We start from the raw sequence: 22,905 nt of genomic DNA, 5'->3' as shown, positions 1-22,905 counted from the left end.
CTCCTTTCACTATGTGTTTGTAGGGAGAGTGCACCTATACAACAGCCAGCTGGAAAGCACTCCTAATTAAAATAACCTGATATTACGGGGCTTTGCAAACCTGGAGGCAGAGCTATCCGTGTAGGTGCATGCATAGTTTTCAAGAAGGGGAGGAAAACTAAGCGCTGAGAGCTGGGGGAAATAAACATGCTCAATAACTTGAAAGTAGCCTGAGATGAGGGAAGAAGGACATTTTTGTGAGACACAGTGAAATATATGACAACATGGTTCATTTTTGAATCAGACACGAGTATGGCTTAAATTAAAGGAACAAGGTGATTTCAAGTGTGTGTGCCTGTAATGCATGCTGGTTTAAAGGTCTGCTGTCAGCAGAAGCACTATGGATTTTCTTGTGAGAAGTAGTTAGATAAATGTTAGGCAAACTCCATAGTATGAAGGCCATCACTACCTGCTCCATCTATAATTTCCAGTATGCTCCTGTGAAAAACCAGCTCCTGCTGGCTCCTGTCATTTTGGTGCTTTCCTCTAGGTTGTAGGACACTTCTTCATGTCTCCCACTTGTGTGAAAAGTCATCTTTTCTTCTCTCTTCCTTTTCTTCCGAGTGTTTAGCTGACCACCTCCTGAACTAGTTCAGCACTCCCCAGTCTCAGGCTGAAAATATTGAAATGCCTCTATTCACTGATGCTTTCAGTCTTTACACCATGTGTTGGTTTCAAAAATCCTATCTCCATGCACAACAGGTTGTGGTCCCATGAATCTTTGAGTCACACATGCTATCTTTATCAGAAAAGTCACCACAGTGCATCTGCTTAATTATATTAGATCTGAAATGCTGCAGGGGAAAAAAGAGTTGGAGTCTGTTACAGCCTGGCACCTATGAACTTGTCAGCTGATCATGGGGTATTTTTTTGCACATTTGCTGTCAAAGTCGGTAAGGACATAATTTGATGGACATGTATTAATACCACTTAGAAAAATAACTTGGTTGCTTACCAGCTGAACATGTTGTTATCGAAGAGTCATTGCAGTGAGTAAGTGTAACTTCAGTCATATGAATGTCTGAGAGTCACTTCTCTGCCCATCATACTTTAAAATTACACTCCTAATTAATCATGGAAGTGAGGTAAGCCTTAAAATGAAGTCTGACATTTAAGATGGACATTTGCAAGCTTCGTAGTTGTTGAAGATCTTGCAATCAAGCACAGTGAAAATCAAAGTGTTGCAGGAGGTGGTGGGGGAGAGTTTAATTTGCTTGCAAGGAGCAAGGATGACCTACACCCCTGTATACTCCTTTTTCTCTGTCCTGTTATAAGAATTTCATTACCACCAGACTTTTAATTTTTTACTCCCAAGTAAAATACTTTTTTGCAACATTACAAAATGGCTTTTTTTTAACTGAAGGGTAAACTAACCCATTACATGACATGATGAACTACGAGCAGAGCAGCCAGCAGTGTCCTCTGACAGGCGTCTGAATGGCACGGCGTGTTGGGCTACATGAGGTACAAATTAAACACCTGTGGTCTGAATGCCAAGCCTTAGGACAAGAAAGGTGTCTTTTTATTTACTGATTTTTTTAAGGCAAATTTGGAATGTCCTTTTCCATTCATTTGGAAAACACTGAGCATCTTTTGGTAACGTGGGGACATTGAATGTAGGTGAGAGAAACAGCAGGAATAGCGCAGTCCTTCTGGTGTGAAAGTTTGGGTATTCTGGTGATAGATGTAATTAAGGAGGAGATTAGCTTTTTCTTTTCCAATTAATACTTAAATAGGTGGAAAGTTAAATGGGTACTGGTGACAAGTTTGCAAGAGTAAAATTCACAGGCTGAAGGCAATGTGGGGAAGCAAGGGAAGCATGGAAAGCATGACAGTAGTTTAATATTTATTTTTTTGTTTGTTTTAAGTACAGCAGGGAGAAGGTTTTTTTCTTTCTTTAGAGAATATAAAAAGGTTTCTGTGGTAGAGCAAGAGTCAAAATTCACATCTCTCTCACCACATCACCTCACACTCACAGAGGTTGCAGCATGGAGATCTAGGCTTTAAACAAGTCAAAGGCTTTGCCATAGATATGTTGTATGTTTCTCACATTTTATGTTTTTCTCGATGTCGAGCCCTGTCAGTTCTCCCTAGGGCCTCTATAACTGGTTTATTATAGAAACTGAAGGTGGAAAACTATAATGAATAGTGTAACTTATCTCATTTCATGAAAATTATGAATATAAGGGAGTAACTTAATTCTTTGTGTGACTTCTGTGCACCATTTATTCTTTCCAATCTTGTCCTCCATCAGCTGAATTTTTAGTGAGAAAGCGTATACTGTTGGTTTGGGTTTAGCAGTTTAAACTAAAAGTTGCTTAAAATCTTTCAATCTGTTGCCTGAATGCCGTTGGCCTTTGAGTCTGAATCAAAGGTCATTAAATCACAGGGAAACTTTCTTTCAGTGTCAGCAAACTTTGGGTCAGGTTTCCAGTAACCTGAGGCTCTCTGAAGTCATTAACTTGTTTCGAGAAATTCATCTTTGTCGCACCCATTTCTAGCATAGTCGACAACTGATATTGTCTTAGCTAAAATGGAAAATGTAACCAATACTGGGCAGAAAGAGGAATGAAATTCTGGTGAATTCCTCAGTATAGTAAGAAGCTACAATCCCCCCACCTTGGTGGCTGACGGTTCCACATCCACAGAGCGGAGCATCTTTCTAATGTCCGAAATAGATTTGTGTTTGCTTAACAAAGATGCTGACAAAACAGCATCCTGACCCCTGCAAACATGCTTGTCTTGAGTACCGACGGGAAGAAACCACTGGCTTTAGGTCGTTCGTACCAAGCCATATTTTTCATCTCTTTCTGACAGGCCTGCTACTAGATATTTGCCACAAACTTTCTGTCTAAACGTGACCCCATACTGCCCAATTGTCTCTGAACAATTCTGTTGTTATTAAGAGGAATATCTTTCTTTCCATCTTTAATAACCTATTGTCTAAATTGCACTATTTTGCCAGGCACCCTCTGGAGACATTGATACGGATTTCGTACATTTTATAACAGATCTTCATGGAGATAATATTTATATTTCCAGATTTTATTCCTATTATCCCTTCATTTTTCTCTCAAGAAGTACTGCAAAGATTTCTTTCATTGGTGCAAGCAGTGTAAGGAGATTAAGACCATCCTTGCCAGGTGCTATTATAAATCCACAGAAGAAATGAAATACATTTATTGGTTTTTGTTCTGGCCAATGGGGAGAACAGAATATGTGTATCCAGTGGTTAAGTTGGGGATTGAAGTTCATTTCTTCTAGCGCATGAGGGAGGAGGAGGGAGGGGGAAATTTGAGTGTATTAAGGCAAATCCCTTTAGTGTGTGAAATACACAAACACATCTTTCCAGATCTAAAAATACAGCTTTGAGTTTCTTTATATTAAAAGGGCTCCCAGGAAGAGAGCCAAATGCATCTGAATGTATTACTTTTTTACTCATTTCCTCCACTTTCCTTGCTAACAACATTTCCAGTCGACTTTTAATAATGATATAGGCCTGCATGAAACCGCAGTGGTTGTATGTACCTCAAACTCTGGCAAAGGAGACAGAAACACAGACTGTGTGGCATTTGATTTTGGTTAGCTTCTGTCTCTGTTTCCAAGAGGAGTTAAACGGGAGGAGGATTTATGGGAGGCTAAGGCAAAGAGGCCCTCCCTAGGGCATCCTTGTAAAAAAAAAAAAAAAAAAAATCAACTTATGACTACAGGTTTCCTGTCCCAAACCTCACCAAAAAATGACATGGCATGTCATTTACCTGGGCTGATTGCCAGACTATGCAGAAATGTTCTTAAGGGTTTTTGGGGGTGGGGGGGAATGGCAACAACCAATTCAGATTAGGACAGATTTATTCCAATTGATTTCCCAGATGAATGTATTGCTGAGGGTCTAAACTAATCTCCTCCTCCAAAGTCTTTTTTCCCCTCCATGGGTAACTTAAATATATCTAACGTAGTTTCAAAAAATGCCTTAATCTCATTTATCCTTAATTTCTCTGTTCCGCTCTACAGGCCCACATAAAAGGATTTACATTGGATATTTATCCCTTCCAATATCAAAAGCAAATTCCCTTCCAGATCTCAATTTTCTCTGATAATCCTCAGAGATGTATAATTTTAATTTACCTTGCAGATGACATCTACCTGGTTTCTCTCTCTGCTTCTGTCCAGGTATTATTCAGCAGCACCTCATTAACTCTCTGGTTTTTTGTCTCTTGTGTGGGTTGAATGGTGTCTATGAGTGAAACTATTGTCTTGTCCATTGCTGGAGAGCACATGCTAGCTCAGCAGAGGCTGGGGCTAGCACATTGCTGTGTAATCCAAGTCTTTCTTTTTATCCCAGGAGATGCAGCGCTGGGCCTTTGTCCTTTTTGTTTTAAAAAATAATAATCACACATTTTTCAATTTAAGCTCTTGCAAAGGCTTGTGGGACCACCCAGATGCACACTCCCATACCTGAAAGCTTCCAGAACCTCAGATGTTCAGATTTGCAAAATAATGGTTCTGTTAAACAGAACAGGAGCTATTGTGATCTGTGGGATTTTGAAAATGAGCCCATTATATTTAGGTGCCCTAATGAAAGCTAAGCTCCCCTGGAAATCCCCTTTAATGTCTGTATATGAAACACTCTGGAGTAATTCCACCTATGTTACTATTTAAAGCAACAAATCATGCATTTAAGTGCTATTCTGAATGCGACCTTAAAAGATGGTTCCACGTTTCTGAAGCAAAACTGAAGGGGTGGTGGGAATGTAAAGTCCACATAGCAAATGCAGACTTGGGTTTGAAAATTTAACCCTAAGGAGAAGAAAAATCAGGAAACAATGTGTCGGTGATGTTGGAGATTTTTTTTTAATTGGTGAGTCTTTGCACAAAACATTGAAATTGTAAGAAAACTGATTTTGGTATTTTAGCATCACTTGGGAGAGCAGAAAGGAGTGGCTAGTGGCTCTTTTCAGTATAAAATTACATTATATCACTAGTTGTGATCTTTTCTTATCATAGGCTGAAATTAGTCCTGCTTCAAGTATAATTGCATTTGTATCCTGTTGCTGCTTTGGTATTTATACTTGGGTTGGCAGTGCCTGAAAAAGGAAAGACTGTTAGTCCATAGTCAGTACAGAGCTGAAAATACAGAGGTGCCAGCTATTAAAATGTAGCAGGGAAAATATGTTGGTATCCGAGTACTACCACAGGTTTAACATGGCAAGGTGTGTACGTGGGGAGTGCCTGCAGCACATACAGATGCACCTGAATTGGCTTTGATACGGACTAGGAGATGAGATGCAGAGGCATGAGCTGTAATGCAGGAATAAATGTGCCACGTGAATATGTGTACAAGACAGTTTTACCCCTGGTTTCACTAGGGCTTTTCCCATTGAGACCGCTGGAACGTGTGCTTAAATGCTTGATCAATGTCAGCTTGCATGTTTACATTTTATATATGCTATATGCGAGTAACAGAAGCCTAATTTGAGGGTCATTTTATGTTCTGAGGCTGGATTTTCAAAGAAAGAACAAATGAGCCTTTGTCCATTTAAAGGCTCACTCAGAAGAGTGAGCATGTGCCATGTATGTTTTCAATGAAGACAATAATTAAATATGTTCCAGATGACTCTGATGGGGGAGGATATTAGTAATTATCAGAAAGTGACAAATTTACATTCTGCGGCTGGTACTTTGAAAACAAAAAGTCAGTGTTTCAAATAGAATCCATTAAAATATGTCCTGGTTCAATTGTCATGTTTAAGTTAAATTAATGTCTTAAGCTTTGGAGGGGGTTTTTGGTGGGTTTTTTTGGCTAAGTTTTTTTTTCTTTTAACAGGCTTAATAGAGATATAGTAGTTGTCTTTGAGCGCATGCTTTTGATGAGAACCCACTGAAACACCTGGGATTTTTCTTATTGACTTGGAGTGAATTTGGATGCACAGAGTGCAGCTAGGCAGTATTAAAATCAGTGCAGCCTTGGCTATCAAACAGAGTGAGTCTGCACCTTCAGATTTGTGAGTGGAGAAATCTGTGGTGCAGTGATGAATAGGGAAAGATACTTCCAGTGTGAAGGAAAGGCATTTCTTTCTCAAAGAGGACTGCTCCGTCCTACTGTCTTCTCTCTGAAACAAAATTAAATGGCTATCAAAGTCTCAAAACAGTTATAGACTATATAAAACAATCATTCAGACTTTTCCTTGATACAAGGAAGATTACAGAGCTGTGGTTCAGATATGCAGGAGGAAGATACGAAAGGCCAAAGCTCAGTTAGAGTTGGAACTGGCCAGTTGTGTCACATAACAAGGAGGGCTTTTTTAAGCATGTTACTAGCAAGAGGAGGTCTAAAGAAAACTTTGGATTGATATTTGTTGAACATGGTCACCTGACTAATAGGGGTGAAGAAAAAATGGAGGCATTCAATGTTTTTTTTGCCTCAGTCTTTAATAATAGTGATAGACCTTGGGCTGCCCGGTCCCCTGAATTGGAGGACCACGAGTGTGGGAGCAGTGACTTTCCATTTGTGGACACTGAAATTGTAAGGAACCTATAGCTGTACCAACTGAATGTTCACAAGTCCCTGGGGCCTGATAGAATTCATCCCAGAATACTGAAGAAGGTAGTGGATGTTTTTGCAGGCCCCCTTTCGATCATCTACCAAAGGTCTTGGAAGTCTGGGGAGCTCCCTCCTGACTGGAAGCTAGCCAACATTGTTCCTATTTACAGGAAGGGCAAGAGGGAAGAGCCAGGGAACTACACACCTGTTAATCTAACCTCAGTTCCTGGAAAAATTATGGAGATTATACTGGGTATTATTGAAAGACTTTTAAAGAATAATGCAGTCACCAAGCACAGTCAAAATGAGTTCACAAAGGGAAAGTCCTGTTTTAACTAATCTGATGCCCTTCCATGACAAAGTCGGATGCTGAGTGGATGAAGGGAAGGTGGTGGATGTAGGTTTTTTTCTGGATTTTAGTAGGGCTTTTGATAAAAATGTTGTCCCTCACAGCATCCTTCTGGACAACTTGTCCAACTGTGAGGTGAACAGGAACACAGTGAGCTGGGTGAAGAACTGGCTGAATAGCAGGGCTCAAAGGCTTGTAGCGAACCGGTCACTAGTGCTGTACCGCAGGGCTCAGTTCTAGGGTCAGTTCTTTTCAATATATTTATCAAAGACTGGATGCAGGAGTTGAATGCACTATTAGCCAGTTTGCTGATGATACCAAACTGGGAGATGCTGTCGAGTCTCTTGAGGAAGAAGACACCCCGCAGAGGGATCTAGATAGATTGGAGCATTAGGCATTGATTAATAAGATTAAATTTAACAAGAAGAACTGATGGATTCTTTACCTAGGACAGAGTAAGGCCAGGACCAAGGATAAACTGAGACAAGAGTGGCTGGAGAGCAGCCCTGCAGAAAGGGATCTGGAGGTGCTGGTCAACAGCAGGCCCAATATGAGTCAGCAGCGTGCCCTGGCAGCCAAAGGGGCAAACCACATCCTGAAGTGCATCAAACACAGCGTAACCAGCCAGTCAAAAGAGGTGATTATTCTGTTGTATTTAGTGCTGGTGCAGCCTCACCTTGAATACTATCTGCAGTTCTGGGTCCTACAATTTAAGAAGGATATTAAAGTATTTAAATGCATCCAGACGAGGACAACAAAGCTGGTGAAAGGGCTAGAAGGCACGTCCTGTGAGGAGCAGCTGGGGACTTTGGGTTTGTCTAGTTTGGAGAAAAGAGGCTGAGGGGTGCTCTGATTGCTCTCTACAGCTTCCCGAGGAGAGGAAGTGGAGAGGGAGGTGCTGATCTCTTCTCCCTCAGATCCAGTGATAGGACACATGCGAATGGTTCAAAGCTGTGCCAGGGGAGGTTTACACTGGACATTAGGAAGCATTTCTTTACCAAGAGGGTGGTCAAACACTGGAACAGTCTTCCTTGAGAGGTGGTTGATGCCCCCAGCCTGTCAGAGTTTGAGAGGCATTTGACAATGCCCTTAATAATATGATTTAACTTTTGGTTAGCCCTGAAGCAGTCAGGTAGTTGGACTAGATGATCATTTTAGGTCCCTTCCAACTGAAAATATTCTGTTATATTCTATTGTAAAATATGCCTTGTATATCCTTGCATTTTAATAGCTCTGTTGACAGTCAACTGCTCTGCACAGGCACACAAACATCTAGCAATTTGTTTTTTAACTGTTTGAGGGAAACAGTGCCAAATTGTTAAACTATTTTTGCCATGGGAAGATACTGATGCTTTGCAATGACTCGATAAACGGGGCTTCCAGAGCACCATGCGTGCCCGGATACAGTTGGCCATCGTTGGCTATAATGTATGGCAAGAAAGCTCCGATGAATTGCTTTGCAACACTTCTTCATCTGCGCATCGATACTCATGTTGAAATGGGTTTTCACAGTCAAACTCAGCCCAAATCTTATCAATTATGAATGGCTGCAACAGATGGTATGTATTTTTTTTTTTAAGAATGAGTGATACGTTTCAAATGAGAAACACATGTTGCTCAGCAGCTTTAGCTGCCACTTCTGAGACGGGAACCAGCTCCCTGACCCCTTCTTCCCCTCCACTTGTTGGATAACATCCTATTTTAATAACCCAAAAATGAAGACCATGAAATACTGCATGATGGAAAACTGTGAGCAAACATCAATTCCGGTGTAACAGGATCCTGCTTTTTCTCAGCTCAGTGGGAGCTGCACCTGTCTGGGCAAGGGTGAAATTTGTGTTTGCAGCACAAGTATCGATCAGCCTTTCCCGAGGGGTCTTGGGAGAGGGAGGTTCTGCAAAACTTCTTACCTGAAGTTTCAAGAAGTTTGTACAATGTTACTGCAAGGGGCCAGCTGGTAACCCAAGATCAAAGTGTATCATGAGGATGTTGATGGGTGCTTTGCAGAAAATACTGTGTATTCCTTCAGTAAGCCAGTTTTCCTTTCAATATATATCTGTTGCATTGCTTTCTTTTAAAAATAAAACAATTGCTCTAAATGCAGCAGGTGAAAGGTTATTGTGGAATAAAAGCCTGTCTCTTGAAGAGCAGTCCAGATGACAGCGATGCTGTAATTCATTTGCATCCAGATGACTGCAGCCCACCAATCCTCAGAAACTGGACCAGCAATTTTGGAGACTACATTCTCTAAGCATGTACCTATTTTTTCTACAGACATAAAAGTCTATTCACATGCCTTATCTGGAAACAAATAAACTGTGTAAGTGTCTGCAGGATCGGTGCTTAATTTGGTGGAGAACAGGCTGTTAAAAATCTTCATCGCTTTTACGAAATATGCTGCAAAAACATTTCCTGGCTATGATGCAAAATACATCATTAAGGGACATATTGCCAGAACAAATGAGCCAAAGGTATTTTGTGATAGTAGCCATTAAAAAATAAAATCACAATCATTCGCTTACTTTCTGATTTATAAAATTGCTACACTGTCTTGGCTGAAACTGGGAGTAGAAAGCGTGTATGTTCTTCCTCTGGCCTTTTAAAATTCACACTTAACATTCATAACACAGCAAAATATTCATTTCTGTGTCTTTAAAACCAATCATATTAGTTATTCCCTTGCTGAATTTAGTGCTTATTCAAATGCATTCTCTGCTCTCCTTGAAAAGAAATTTTGGCTCAATTTCTTTAGTGCAAAGCCCTTCCTTAGTGCCTAGATAACACAGTGTTATCTTATTCTGTAATGCTTCCCCATACAAAGCAATCTAAAACCCAAGGAAGCATGCCAAGAGACACTGGGCAAAAAGCCCTTATGTAAAGTTTGGACTTCTTTCCCTTAACAGTGCAGCATTTACACAGCCCTCTCTTCAGCAAAGAAAATAAATAAATCAAAACAAAGGTCTAAAGTTAACCAAGAAGTTTCTTAAATGCTACTTTTTATATTTATGTTAATGGGGAAAAACCATTTTATTTCACTTTTATCAGACTAAATTAGAGGAATTCTGCAGTGCTCTTTGCTAACAGTGGGACAAACTGCTTGTATTGTGCTGTTGGTCAGATCTGGATATAGAGAATTTCCAATGTAAAGCCTATTTTTTGTGCTGGGATTCGGTGCTGTACAGGTCCTCCTTGATCCTCTTGTGGGAGTGTGGAGAGAGTTATGCAAGGCCTAAAGGATTTATTTTCCCTAGACCTCAGGGCAAGAAGAGGCAGATTTAGATACTGATGGCCACCTTGGCAAGAGGTGCACCTCCTGCTACCCAAATCTTGCTGCGTGCAGATACACAAGAGATGCATCTTTCTCCTTCTTCTCTCCCACTTGCGTTCATCCTCCCTATGATGCTTTTGGTCCAACATGGAGCTACTGCGTTTAATGTGAAGTCGGTTATATTTGCCATGCAGTTTGCGGCTGCATAAACCTAAGCAGGCTGGCAGGCTCCCTGCAAATCGGGATGTGTGGGAAAGAGCCCCAGGTACCCACCCAAGATTTGCTGTCTTTCTCATGATATCAGAGTCCATGGAAATTAGGTGTATGAATACCATTACACAGTATAGAGATGCGAGCTGTCTGCAAAGAGATTATTTATCACTTTCCCTCTGCCTGAATTCAGGGAAGTTTCATTGAAAATTCACCTTTCCTCTCCCCTTCTATTCTCTTTCCACTTCATTTCTCACATTCTCGCTTACTCTATCATAAAGATACCTGCACAGCTGTGACTGTGGCTTTACAAGCTTCAACCTCTTAAATCCAAATGCTGTTCTTTGCAGTCGAGCTCGCCTTTCGAAAGCAGGGTCTCTCCTGGAAGATGAGGCTCTGGGAGGATATTGGCTTGTAGAGCATTGGATTTACTGTTAATCGGTCAACTCAGACTCTTTATTTTTTAAGTTTTTCTCATCATGCCAGCAGAGAGTCCCAAAATCTGTTCAGTCACAGGAATGCAGAATTATCCTAACTGAATTCTCCCGTGGCTTTTGTGGTACCAATGGTGTGTTTTACTTTGGTCAATCAATAGGGTCAAGAGGAGAGAGTTTGTCTGGTGTATATCACGGTTTGCCTGAAGTTAAATAGGTAGGCGATTAAATTTTCCAATATTGAACGAGAATAGAGTGGTAGCGTCAGCTCTTCTACAAATGAATATTAAATTATATGATGTAAAAGTGGCTAAAGATGATTCACAGCAATAATATGACCCACTTATGTGTTTATTACATTTAAAAGACAATTCAGGGGTTGATTTCATTGCCAGCTGTGTGGTAGTTAATGATCAGTAAGAAACATCAAACTGAGAACAACTTCTGCTTCTAAATACAGCCCGCCGTGCTGAATTTCCAAAGTACCCAGAATGAACTGTGTATGTGTAATGGATCTAAAAATAAAGAGAAATAGGCTTCTATTGGAGACTAACAGTATATATTCACTATAAAACTATTCTCAACCTACAAAGAAAAATCATATGCAGTAATGATGGGCTTGACATAATTGCACTGACCTACAGCTGTATGACTCCTGATTAATGCTGGCCATAACTGAATGTCCTAATACCAATTTTGAAACCTGTGAAATTAGCAGTAGAAGGCAAAATTGTTACTTCCTCATCAGACTGACATTTCTACTGCAACCACTAGTTTTAAAAACATCAGGCAAGCTCTTTACCCAAGAGGTCTGTCCAGTATCACTGTTCAAAAAATTCATTTCTGGAAACAATTGCACATATGATAAACAACACTTTGAAAATTCAATTTATTGCATAAAGAATTTGGGGACACAGTTTTTCATAAAACAAAATAAATCAATTAGAGCCTTCTTTTCACAGCCTGCAGGTTTTTTATCAAGTGAAGTAGCAATGATTGGTTTTGGTCATAAAAGCTCAGGCATTAAAGCTCCAAAGAAGGATGTGCCACAGAAAATGTTGAATTGGAAGCAGCTAAGAGAATAATTAATGTTACAGGGTTTTTTCCTTTGATTTTAGGTTTTAGTATGTATGTGGCTTGTTAGTTCCATTTAAACAATTGAATATGCAAATATCTCTTGCTCTAAAACACATTTTATTTGAAAAAACAGAAATTCTTTCACATGTTAATTAAAATGTAGCAGCAACCTGATGTTCCTCCTTCACCCAGCGCTGAAGCAGAGACATTTCTGTGGCGATGTATGGCAGCTCTGTAAAAAAAGCATGGCAAACTGGGTGATGTTCTGGGTAACGTGCAAAGAAAACTCTTGCTTTACTCATCTTTCTAGTTGGGAAAGAGTGCAATATGTGGGCCTGAATTTTGGACCAGTGGATGCTCCCGTTGAGCCATTTGGGCAGGCTTTTTCTTGCCTTGAAATGGGATGGAGCGGAAAACAGAATTTCAGCACTGCTGGTTCAACCTTTGAGCCATCCTTTTAGTTTAAACCTAAACAAGATTTGTTTTGGTTTCTCAGGGAGGTGCCTGATCTGTCATGCTTGTGCAGAGACAAAGCTTCCTTAGTACTCCAGTACCTAGTAGGAGAGCTTTTCCAACTTCATGGTCTGCCAGACCCCAAAACTAATTGACCTGGACTTAAAAAACGATACCAAGGAATTGCTGGAAATATGCATGCTCTGTTGGGTGTACCTGCGGCCTGCAATTGAACTAGAAGCTCCAAATGTTTTGCGCTAGGCACACAGAAGTTGTTAAGTGTTTTCAAAAACCTGATCATGTCTCCATAAGGTTTACTCTGCAAGAGATGATTAATGCAGCTTTGTTTGATGGTTATCCTGCTAAAGGTGCTTTGCAGTGGACATCGTGTACTGCCTGCACTATTCCTGCTGCTCAGGCAACTGAGTAATTGTAAAAAGATGAGTGAGAAAAATAGCAAGCTTGGCAGGTGGAGTGAAGTAATAGATAAAAAATAATCTTCCATTTAGTGTGAAGTCATCAGTATTTAGAATTTTTGGACACACTTTCTCTTTTGTCTAGAAGAGCTAATCATTGACTGTTTCAATGCTAATGGAGCAACATTTACAAATCCTATGTCTGTTTACTTGGGGCAGAATTTTACCAAATGTATTGATGTTAGGATTTCATTGTCTTTAAGCAAATTGAACAAATAAAATAGTAAAAAGCCTGTTGTTTGCAGGCCCATGCATCTTTGAAGGTAAGTGTAAAAGATGTAAGCTGTTCTGAACTTCTCACAGTAAATTGCTTTTAAAGAATTGGAATTATATCCGCTGAAAGACATAGAAATAGAGTAAATAAATAGGGTTTGTTTGTCATTTACCTGTGTCCCATAATTTCTTTCACTTCCTTTTGGGTTCTCTGTGAAGTTCTGAACTCACCGGTACTGATGATCCTGCTTCAAGGGATGCCACGGCTTGCCATGTAGCATCCATGGGGAAGGCAAGATCTCCATGGTTATGGAGATCATGTGGACTGGTTACATCCAGTTGTTTTATACTTCAGCTGGGAGTGTTGCAATGCAAGGTGTAGGGAGGACGAGACATGCAGGGTCTTTCATCATTCCTGTTCTGCTCTTGCTAATGCCCTGACTCCCTTGTGTTGGATTTGTATCACCTGGAGGGAGAGATGGCCTTACAGTGTGACGTTGATGCTACAAACTGCTTTTCTACTCCATAGGTATGAGATGTCCCTCTGCATTCCTCCATCTGCTGGATATTACTTTCTGAAAAACTAATAGACGTACTCAACTTTCTTCCTATTTAAATTAGTTTGATAATAATGTATCTCTTTCCTCTCCTCTTCCCTCTTCTTTCTTTAAAATGTCCAGTATAGGACTTTGTCTGACATGGACTGAAGGTTTTTTTTTTTCAGACTGTTAGATATACCACCCATCTTTCCCATTTCCAACTCTAATATGTTGAATTAACCTTGGACAAGTTGGAAACTCTCTCTGTCCCTCCTTTGTTTGCCCTAAAACTGCAGGGCAATAACCTTTAATTGTGATTTTTGCTTACAGTTCCTGAATGTGTGTGGTGCTAGTTGTTAATCTTTTACTCTTAACAAAGCTTTAATTACACATGTGTTTGCTTAAATGTACACATGCAGGAGGAGGGGGGGAACCTTTATTTTACAGACTTTTCAAGCATTTTAATTTTTTTTTATGAAATATGATTTTTCTGTTTCGATTTTCCTTCAAAACATGTATTGAAAACTGCTGAACGGCGGTTCTTATATTCTCTTTGTGGAAACTGTTCTGTACAAGAGACCTCATGTGTAACAGTGTTGAAAATCTAATCAGGAATGCTTCATGGAGCTGCGAAATCACTGCTGGATAAAACATTTTAACAGGGAAGCAAAGCTGTAATTGTCGGAGAAGGTCATGATTGCAAACGCTGTGTTGACTGGGTATGATTTGGATGAATCCTGATGGTCCAGAAAGAAACCCAGTTATGCCCTAACCTGTTGGCAGCTATTTTCTGTCCCAGTTTTCCTCTTGTGAAACTTAGTCTCATATGTTTTAACATATAAAATAAACAGACTCTCAAATTGCTTAGCACTTTTAAAATACAGCCAGATCTCAATATGCCCAGGAACAGACACTTTGTCTTCCAGAAAATATGTCGGAGGAAGCTGACACACAGAGGAGAATTTAGGGGCCCAAGTTCTGGAGGCAGGTAAGCACAGGCTTTATGGATCTAAATTTTGTACTCAGGCATTTTATTTGTTTTGTAGGTCTAACACTTAAGACAGTCAGGCACGCAGTGGAATTCACAGCATGTTAATAGAAGTTTTGTGAGAAAACAGGTGCTCTAAGCATCAAAATCTCCAACCAACCCAGTCACAAATGAACTTTTTTTCAAAGAAAATGTGTACAAATTCTAGCCAATGTATTCCATACATTGCTACTATGAACACAAACTAAGCAAATGTTTTCTCCTGTTTGTAGAATGTACATACTGGGGCTGATCTCAAGGCAGGTCAAGCAAACACAGTATGGGTGAAGGTTGGAAGACAAAGCAGAAATTCTGATTACAGTCAACAAGCCTAGCATTCTGCACACTCAGGTCCCTGGCGTGATGATATTGTGTACAGCAGTGCCATTTTCCACTATCGACTTTGTGAGCGGGAACCTTCCCTGACCTGCTCTATAAAAAAAGTCCATGTTGCATGCAAAGCCCAAAGTCCCCTTTAGATTTATTAACAAAGAAAGCAACAAAAAATAGTGTGCTGAGCCGCTCCTAGGGCTCCTCCCCAAGGACTGCACTGTTCAGAGTTGAAGTCCTCTCTGCACACTAAGTGCTCTCCATTTATCCTGGTGCCAGCAGGGGTAGCAAGATGTGCTTTGCAGAGCCGTTTAACCCTTTCCTGGAAGAAACTGTATCTCACACTGTCTCTCAGGGAGGGTTGGTGTTTCCTTTCATCTCAGTCCTCACAGCATGCATACACTAAATGACTTTTTGTATAATCTAATAGGCAGAATCCTGCTGTTATAGTAGGGAAATTCAGAGTGAAAGGTCCTATGACTCCCAAGCCATTATGTGCATGTCACACATGTCACTGCATTAGGCTACCCTTGCGGTCGTGGCCAGGCAGAGCTGAGAATATAACAGAAGGCCTAACTGGCTGTGCCCCACTGGTATCTGTCTATCTTGGCATTTATTTTCCTGAAGTGCCTAAGCATCTCATTTTGCTCTCCCTTGCTGTGAATGTCACCCCTACGTGGTCTCTCAGTGACCCTGAACTCCAGCTCTTGCTGTCATGTTTTGCACTTTCTTATGGTTCTAGTCTGTGTTTTTTGAAGGTGGCATCTTGGTGATCCTTGGCCTCCTCTGGCATTGCTAGGAAAGAAGGCAGTAAGGTCTGTATTCAGAGCCACTGCAAATTGGTGCAGCTCTTCCCCATGACCAGGTTGGCATCCATCAGTCCTAGTGTAGCTCTGTGGCATGTGTGCACATGCAAAGCCACTTCTAGTTTGGCTTCATCTTGCAACCTAAGAGCCTTCTGCTGTGCAGACATCAGGAATGGGGAGAAGGAGCATCGCTGAGAGCACCATATGCCCTCACGCTCTGTTGTTAGAGACGGGAAGGATGGTGGTACCATTGTACTGTTTACCAAAGGGGCTCTGGCTCCAATCCCATATTATTTCCCTGTGTTTGGTGCCCATTAAACAGCATCTCTGTTCCCATCCACAGCTGCCTCAGACCTCATTCATAATGGGTCACCAGTGGAGACCATGCTGGTGGCATCCCAGCAGCTTTTGCTGCTGGAGATGATGGTTGTCACCCCTTCAGCCATTCCCACCCCTGGGATGGGCACCGCCAGCAGGTTCATGCAAATACAGCTGCCCTGACAACAGGCTGGTGGGGGGAGCTGCTTCTGAACCTTTGCCAGCATCATGGTGGGTTGAAGTAGATCCAGAAGGCAATTGGCACTTTGTCCAGAGCACAGACCATGGCCTTTCCTCTTGGGAACTGACTTGTGTAAAACAGGAGCAGCTGTGTTGTGCACCAGCTTTAATCTCTTGGTGGCTTTCCAAAGTGCAGCCTATTCTGGGAGTTTAACCTTGTAATGGCTGAGGCCCAGCTCTCAGAGGAAGAGAAATAGGCTTTTGACAAGCTGAGGAAGACAGAGTAGCATTTCTTACAGGCTTTTCTCCTGCCTGCTGCTCAATGAATCCAACTGTAGGTTCAGATCTATGGGAAGGCTGTCACTAGGAAGTGCTCGGCCAGTTGGCAGGCCAACACCTGAAAATGAGGCTGTAAGGTAACAAACCTTCTCAGTTCCTTAAAGCAGATCTCCCCATGACCAGACATGGTCTGGATCTCCCCACTCTCAACCAGAGACAGCTGTCGGCAGCCAACAGGCATCCAGGCAGGTAACAAGGCTGAGAGAAAATAGCTCTGGGTTGACTCATGTCCAAACTGACATGTCCAAAACTCATGTCCAAAACTGACAACTGCATCCTCTCTCCTGAGCAAATGTGATCCACAGGAGTTCACAACATTGAACCTGTGGGACTAGGGGAACAGAAGAATTATCTCTTATACCTGATTGGTGTCTCTTTAAAGGGAGGCCACCGTGCTGTGATCCCCCAACTACCCTTAAAAACATCCAGGCAACACGTGCTTGCTAGGCTGCACACAGAACACTGGAAGGATGCCGACGGCTGCATTTGCGGTCGTCATCCCTCGAGGAAAGCATCTGCGTTCGCCCTCTTGCTTTCAGGTTTTCATATTTGGTTTTGGACTATGGTTGAAGCACTGGAATCCAGATTTGGCACCATTTCCCAGATCTGCCACAACTTCCTCAGGCCACCTTGGGTGAAGCAGGTAATATTTACCTGCCATTGTTTGCAAATGAGAATCTTAATCAATCTTTAATTAACCCTGACTATTTTGTTTGCTTAACTTGCAAGCTATTGGGAAAGCAGTCTTTCCTCGTGTTAGCAATGGACTTCTGACTATTTCTGCTCTGGCCCTTGGATATTGCTATAGGATAGTACCATCAAAAATAACAGGACATTTCCTCACCTGGTATCTTTGCCATCATGGCAGTCACACCCACAGTGGAAATGCTGTCATTGGCTTGTTGATCCACAGTTTTGAATAAGTTTTGAAATCCCAGCATGCATAACACAAGCATTCGGAGAAGCAGTTTTGCAACATCTGTGAGGCTTTTGTTTAAAGTAGAATTAAGAGGAACAAAACAAGGTACGTCCATGAAAAAGCTATCATTCCTCATGGCAAAACCCAATGTTTTAGGGAATTCTTTACGTGTCATGTAGTGTTCATATTATTTTTCTAACTTTGAACAAGTATAAACAATATGCTTTTTATTTCTGAAGGCCGTTGCTTCAGAGAATCAGCATGACAAATTGAGAATATGTATGTAGTTTTAAAATTAGGGTTTTTTTTTATCTGTGAATGTGAATCATGAAGTGATTGTTTCATCCCCTTCTTTAGGAAAACGAGCCTTGTTCTTTTTGGCTGGTACTTTCTCTCTATATTTGGTTGTGATGCAGTCAGAGATGACCAGAATTGTAAGCAGTGAAATAAGCTTTCTGAGAAGAACTTAAAATTACAATTCCAATCCAAAATGGTATGTAGCTTTGGATGGAAATTATAAATAATTTAAAAATACCTATGTAGGTGTTGTTTTTTGGGTTTTTTTTGGTGGTTTTTTTTTGTTGGTTGGGGTTTTTTTTAACTTACACATAGTTCTTTTACAGCCCCCACTCCCCCCTAAAAAAAAATAGAAAGAATAAGAGGGGTTTTAAATGTGCTTTTGCTATTTATACTGTGGGTGCTTTCTCCTGGCTCCACTGACACTTCAGGAAGGATGAGACATGTTTAGCAAATGGAGGTATACTGTGGAACACCCAGATCTCTGAAGAGCTCTGACGTACTAGACTTGTCATCTCATTTTTTCATTGACCATATTTCGCCTGTCCTTGCGTTCATGCACGGCTGTGCATATGTCAAACACAGTTTCGTTTTGCTTCATTCACTACAGATTGCCAGATTGCCACAAGCACCTGGTCCAGTTTTCCTCTGACTTTGTTGCATGACTTGGAGCAAACTGTAAAATCCCTGGGTTTTTTTTCCCTTTTGCCATACTGAAAACTGGAGTAATAATATTCCTAGAGAGTCTGTGAACTGAGAATTGCTGTAAGCTAATGGACAGTGAATTAAATACCTGGCCAGCTGTGCCAGGTCACAGATCCTTGCTCTGCCAGGGATTCAGGGTGTTGGCATTTGTGTTGGCTTCCTTACTTGTAAAATGGAGATATTATTTGCTCAGGCACAGTTTGGAGGGAGTAGCTGTGTAATACCTACTTTTTGCATTGAATGGAGTGTCCTGAAGCCATCAGTTGAAGGTGTATTTTGCAAACTGTCAGAGAGGTCCACTAAAAGATCTGGAGGCCAGCAAAACAGGCTGCTTCCAGCTTGTATTTCTTGCCCATTGACCACAACAAGAGCAATGCGGTAGCCTTGCCCAGAAGGTTCCCCATGGCTTAAAAACAGAGGCATCTGCTGGGGTTATGAACTGCTTAGCAGCTCAGCTCAGCAGTGGGAGTTCCTGTAAATCGATCAGATCTGTCTTTACCTATAGATTTCGCAGCTGTTGTGAGGAATACTGTCTTTGCTGCACAGCTGTGGGAGTAAGAGCTGCAGAAATGCTGGCTGGAAGAGATGGATGTGTGGTCACATAAGGATAGGACAAGAAAACACGGGCTCTTCTGGATGTGCCTTCATGCAAGAAGGATTTAGAGATTTTTGCTGGGATGGGGATGGCTTTTCTTTGTTCTGATGCTCTGTGAAATGCCATGCGAAGTGGCATTTCTGTGCCCATTTTGTATTCCTTGCCATTGATGTGTTTGAATGGCACATGTTCTGCTGGTTGGAATCATGAATCACAAAGAAGTTTCTAGTCCATAAGCTGGACCAGCCCGGATGCTGCAGCCCAACAGGAGGCTCCTTTGCTGGGAGCCTAGCCCAGGATCATCAAAACCTCGGTGTGCCCCAAAGGGCAGGATGGCCCTGCTGGTGCTTCCTCCTCCTCCCCGACCCCCATGTCAGCTGTGTCTTCCAGCTGCCTGCAAGCATGCGGTGCTGGACCGGTCCCATCCATCTATCTTTTTCCTTCCCCTGTTTGAGCGTGACACCAGAACAGGCAGCACCAGCTGCTGAGAGCCCCCGGCACCCCCTCCTTTAGCTTTCAGAGAAGGGCAGTCTCTCAGCCAAAGTAATATGTACTCTTCCATCCTTCCTCTGTGTCTCAGGTCACACACACAATCTGCTATTACTAGAAACATTGGTGTTGAACCAAGATACGGGCCATCGCCTTTCTGAAACTACCAAGTACCGGCTTTCTTTAAATCAGAACCCTTTTTTAAAAATGGGTTGGTCTTCTAATTTAGACTAACGACTTTAGAGCTAAAGATCAGGCCTTCTACCTCAGTTAACCCATATAAAGCCATCATGGGGACTTTCTTCTTGTTTCTTCTGAGTTGCATTACCTCAATGAGAACATAGTAATGCACTGAAAGTTTTTAAATTTTTTTATAGAAGTATGCATTTGTGAAATATCATGCCACATGAGCTCCTTCTAGCAGCAGGGTGCCTTCAAGTTTTGGTGGAGATGCACAACAACCTAGAGTTTCATAAGTCTGTTAAGGTCAAACAGTTGATTAAATCTTTGTTAGGTTGTGCCTAAGTTTGATCTGAATTTTATAATGTGCTGTCACTTCCAGAAACACATGTTGTTATCATGTTGGTGTTTTGCTGGTCATCAGAAATCATTGCCTGAGAGGTGAATGTGGAAAAAGCAGGCTGGGTTAGCAATGAGCTGTGGTGGCTACTAGTTGAGATGTATGTTGTTGTGTGTTCTCTAGGTTGTGTTTCCATACCAGTCTTAATGGTGATGTTTCTTAAAAGTGTTTCACTTCAAATTCTAGCCTGATGCAGCCTCTTCTCACCAGCCTTAGGTCAGCTAATTGTGCTTATTTTTGGTCCAACTCTTCTCAGAAGCCCTTCCCTCCTATCCTCAAGGTTATTTAGTAATTTGGTAAGAAGCTGAATCTTCAGAAGCCTCTTCCAGGAGACGCTGTAAGCTATGCTTGAGCTGTCCATGGGCTCAGACCATGGCACACTCCCAATCAGGTCTGCTAGATGAGGCCTCATGAATGCAGAAGAGAATGGCGTGCAATGAAATGGAAGGGCTGAGTCCTCTGCACCACCATATCAACATGGACCTATCACTGTCCCTCTAGGAACCTCTGGCAACATGACCATTTGGTTCTTGCAATTTTGCCTCATCTAAATTGTCCAAAAGAGATTTCAAGTGAGAGAGCATCTGGCTCTCTTCCCTAGACCTCTACAGGGTCCCTCTTAGACCTATTTCCTATTTTCAGATTACTAAAAGCTGGACTGAAAACTGAACCTCGCCCTTAATTCTTTTTCCATTTTGAAGTTAGCAAGATAAGTGTTGTTTTACATAAAAACTGAGCCATACCAAAGTAGACAGCTTTATTGAATTACCTCATAGCAAAATGAGTGTGTTTCATTGTCACTTTTTTTTTTTACTCTAGGAAAATTTGTTTTGTTTTGTTTTTAAATCTATTGATGCCATGGGGAAAATGCTGTATTGGTTATGAAGTAGAGAGAGGGCACCACACACTGACCACTCCAATAATGTGCACCAGTAAATATTGTGCAAGAGCTCAAGGATCCTAATTTTCTAATATATAATATATTAGAAGTTAAGCTGTTGCAAAAGCACACAAAAGACTTCTCTGAACCTTCATAAATTCTTATGCTTTAAATTAGAAGTAAAATAGTCTCTTTTTCATTAATGGTGAAAATGGTAGGTCTTAGTGGTGCCTAATATTCAGTTCATTGCAAATAGTACCAAATTTCTATGTATTCACCACATATATTTTATTGCTGTAATTTGTGGTTCTCCCAAGCAGAATAATATTTTTACTTCACTGAATATACCAGTGCAAGTTAAAGGTCTCAGATGTATTCCTTTAAAGTGACAGTTCATTCCAGCTAGGTCCCTGCTTTATATCAGTACTTATTCATTAAAAAATAAGTATAAAACATAATGTCATCCTTCTTAGTCCCAGACTCTAACAGTGGGGAGCAAAATCCTGACAACCATAAAGTGCTCTCTATTCACACTTGGGCTCAGGGCATGCATTTTTGCAAGCTGCTCTCCTTAATGCGTTTACCTGCATGCTTGGGGAAGTAAATACACCCCGGTGCCAACCTGTCATGGGTCTGCTTGTGCGGCAGCCTCAGCGGGTGGCAGGCTGGCTTGCCGCAGCCTTGCTGAGAGCACCGCAGGGACTCCCAGCTTCATTTCTGCTCCTCGGTCAGCTCTGTGAGTATGTAAGGGTTTTCTGCGCTGTTTGGTACATAGTGATTAATGGGTTCTTGGCGTGGCAAGGAGATGAGTGAAATGGAGGTGAGGAGGATGCTTGTGCACGGCAGAGAGAGATTCGCTCAGGTGGGGTTTGAGGACACCCTAACATTCAGCAGAATCAGCACATTTAATGTTACCTTCTGGTCCATACCTCTCAAGGAGGCAACTATGTCTATCTGTCTTGCATTGCGTAGGCATGCACACAATCTCTCCCATGTCTCCAGCATATCTGGAGCATGAACTGGGGAAGAGGCATGGGAAACTTGCATAGTTCAGCAGGGCATGATCTCTTCTGAAACACCTGCCTCTCAGCTGAAATTTTTGTTGACTCTGAGTACTGAGAGCCAGAGCAAAAGAGAAGAAGAAATGAAGACTCCTAAGCAGTTTTCTGCAATACTTGCTTTAGCGGGTTGTAGATGGAATGTGAGTGTCAGACTACTGCAGAATTGTTTCTTCAGAGTGTTTTGGGAATGTGCCTTGAAGTGTGAGCTATGCCAGTACCTTTGCCTTACACGTGAGTGTGTGGGCATGTGACACACGCTTGGGTTAATTATTTAAATCTTAAAAAGTTGGAAGTCACTCCTCTGCATATGAGTGCGCATATGTGCACGCACACACTTATAGCACACTTGTGTTAATTACTTACCCATAAAAATGCTAGAAGTCATGCCTTGATTCTTTTTTTTCTTCTTTTTTTTTTCTTTTTTTTTTTTTAAATAGCAGATTTTGTTAAAATTTACACCAGATTGTAAAATCTTGTTCCAAAGGACCAGTTCCTGAAGAAGTCTAATGACTCCATCCCTGGAGCTCTTCACTTGCTCTCCAAAGTGGTTGCAGTAAAAATCCCACCTCTCCAGCTACTTTGTACTCTTTGTACTCCCCCAATTCAGAGAGGAGAAAACAAATGTGTCAGTTTGTTGTTTAGCTTCATGGAAATCCTTTTGTGATTCTGATGGGCATTTTAGTACAGCATCCAGTTGGAGACACTTAAGAATAAATACTATTCAGAGAGGCAATTGATGCAAAATCCCTCCTTATCATTTTCTCAATAGCTAAAAAGAAG

The 22,905-nt window shown here is 41.4% G+C and overlaps 1 protein-coding gene across 8 annotated transcripts in view; it reads left to right on the top strand.

Moving 5' to 3' along the window:
* ADGRL3 (adhesion G protein-coupled receptor L3) overlaps positions 1-22,905 on the top strand; it is a 517,783-nt gene that overhangs the window by 301,103 nt on the left and 193,775 nt on the right. The gene's annotated exons all lie outside the window — the stretch shown is intronic.

Source organism: Phalacrocorax carbo, chromosome 4 (assembly GCF_963921805.1).
Source record: "Phalacrocorax carbo chromosome 4, bPhaCar2.1, whole genome shotgun sequence".
In the NCBI taxonomy this organism is placed as follows: domain Eukaryota; kingdom Metazoa; phylum Chordata; class Aves; order Suliformes; family Phalacrocoracidae; genus Phalacrocorax; species Phalacrocorax carbo.
The sequence above is the reverse complement of the archived record's forward strand: the minus strand, read 5'-3'. Positions and strand labels throughout refer to the sequence as shown.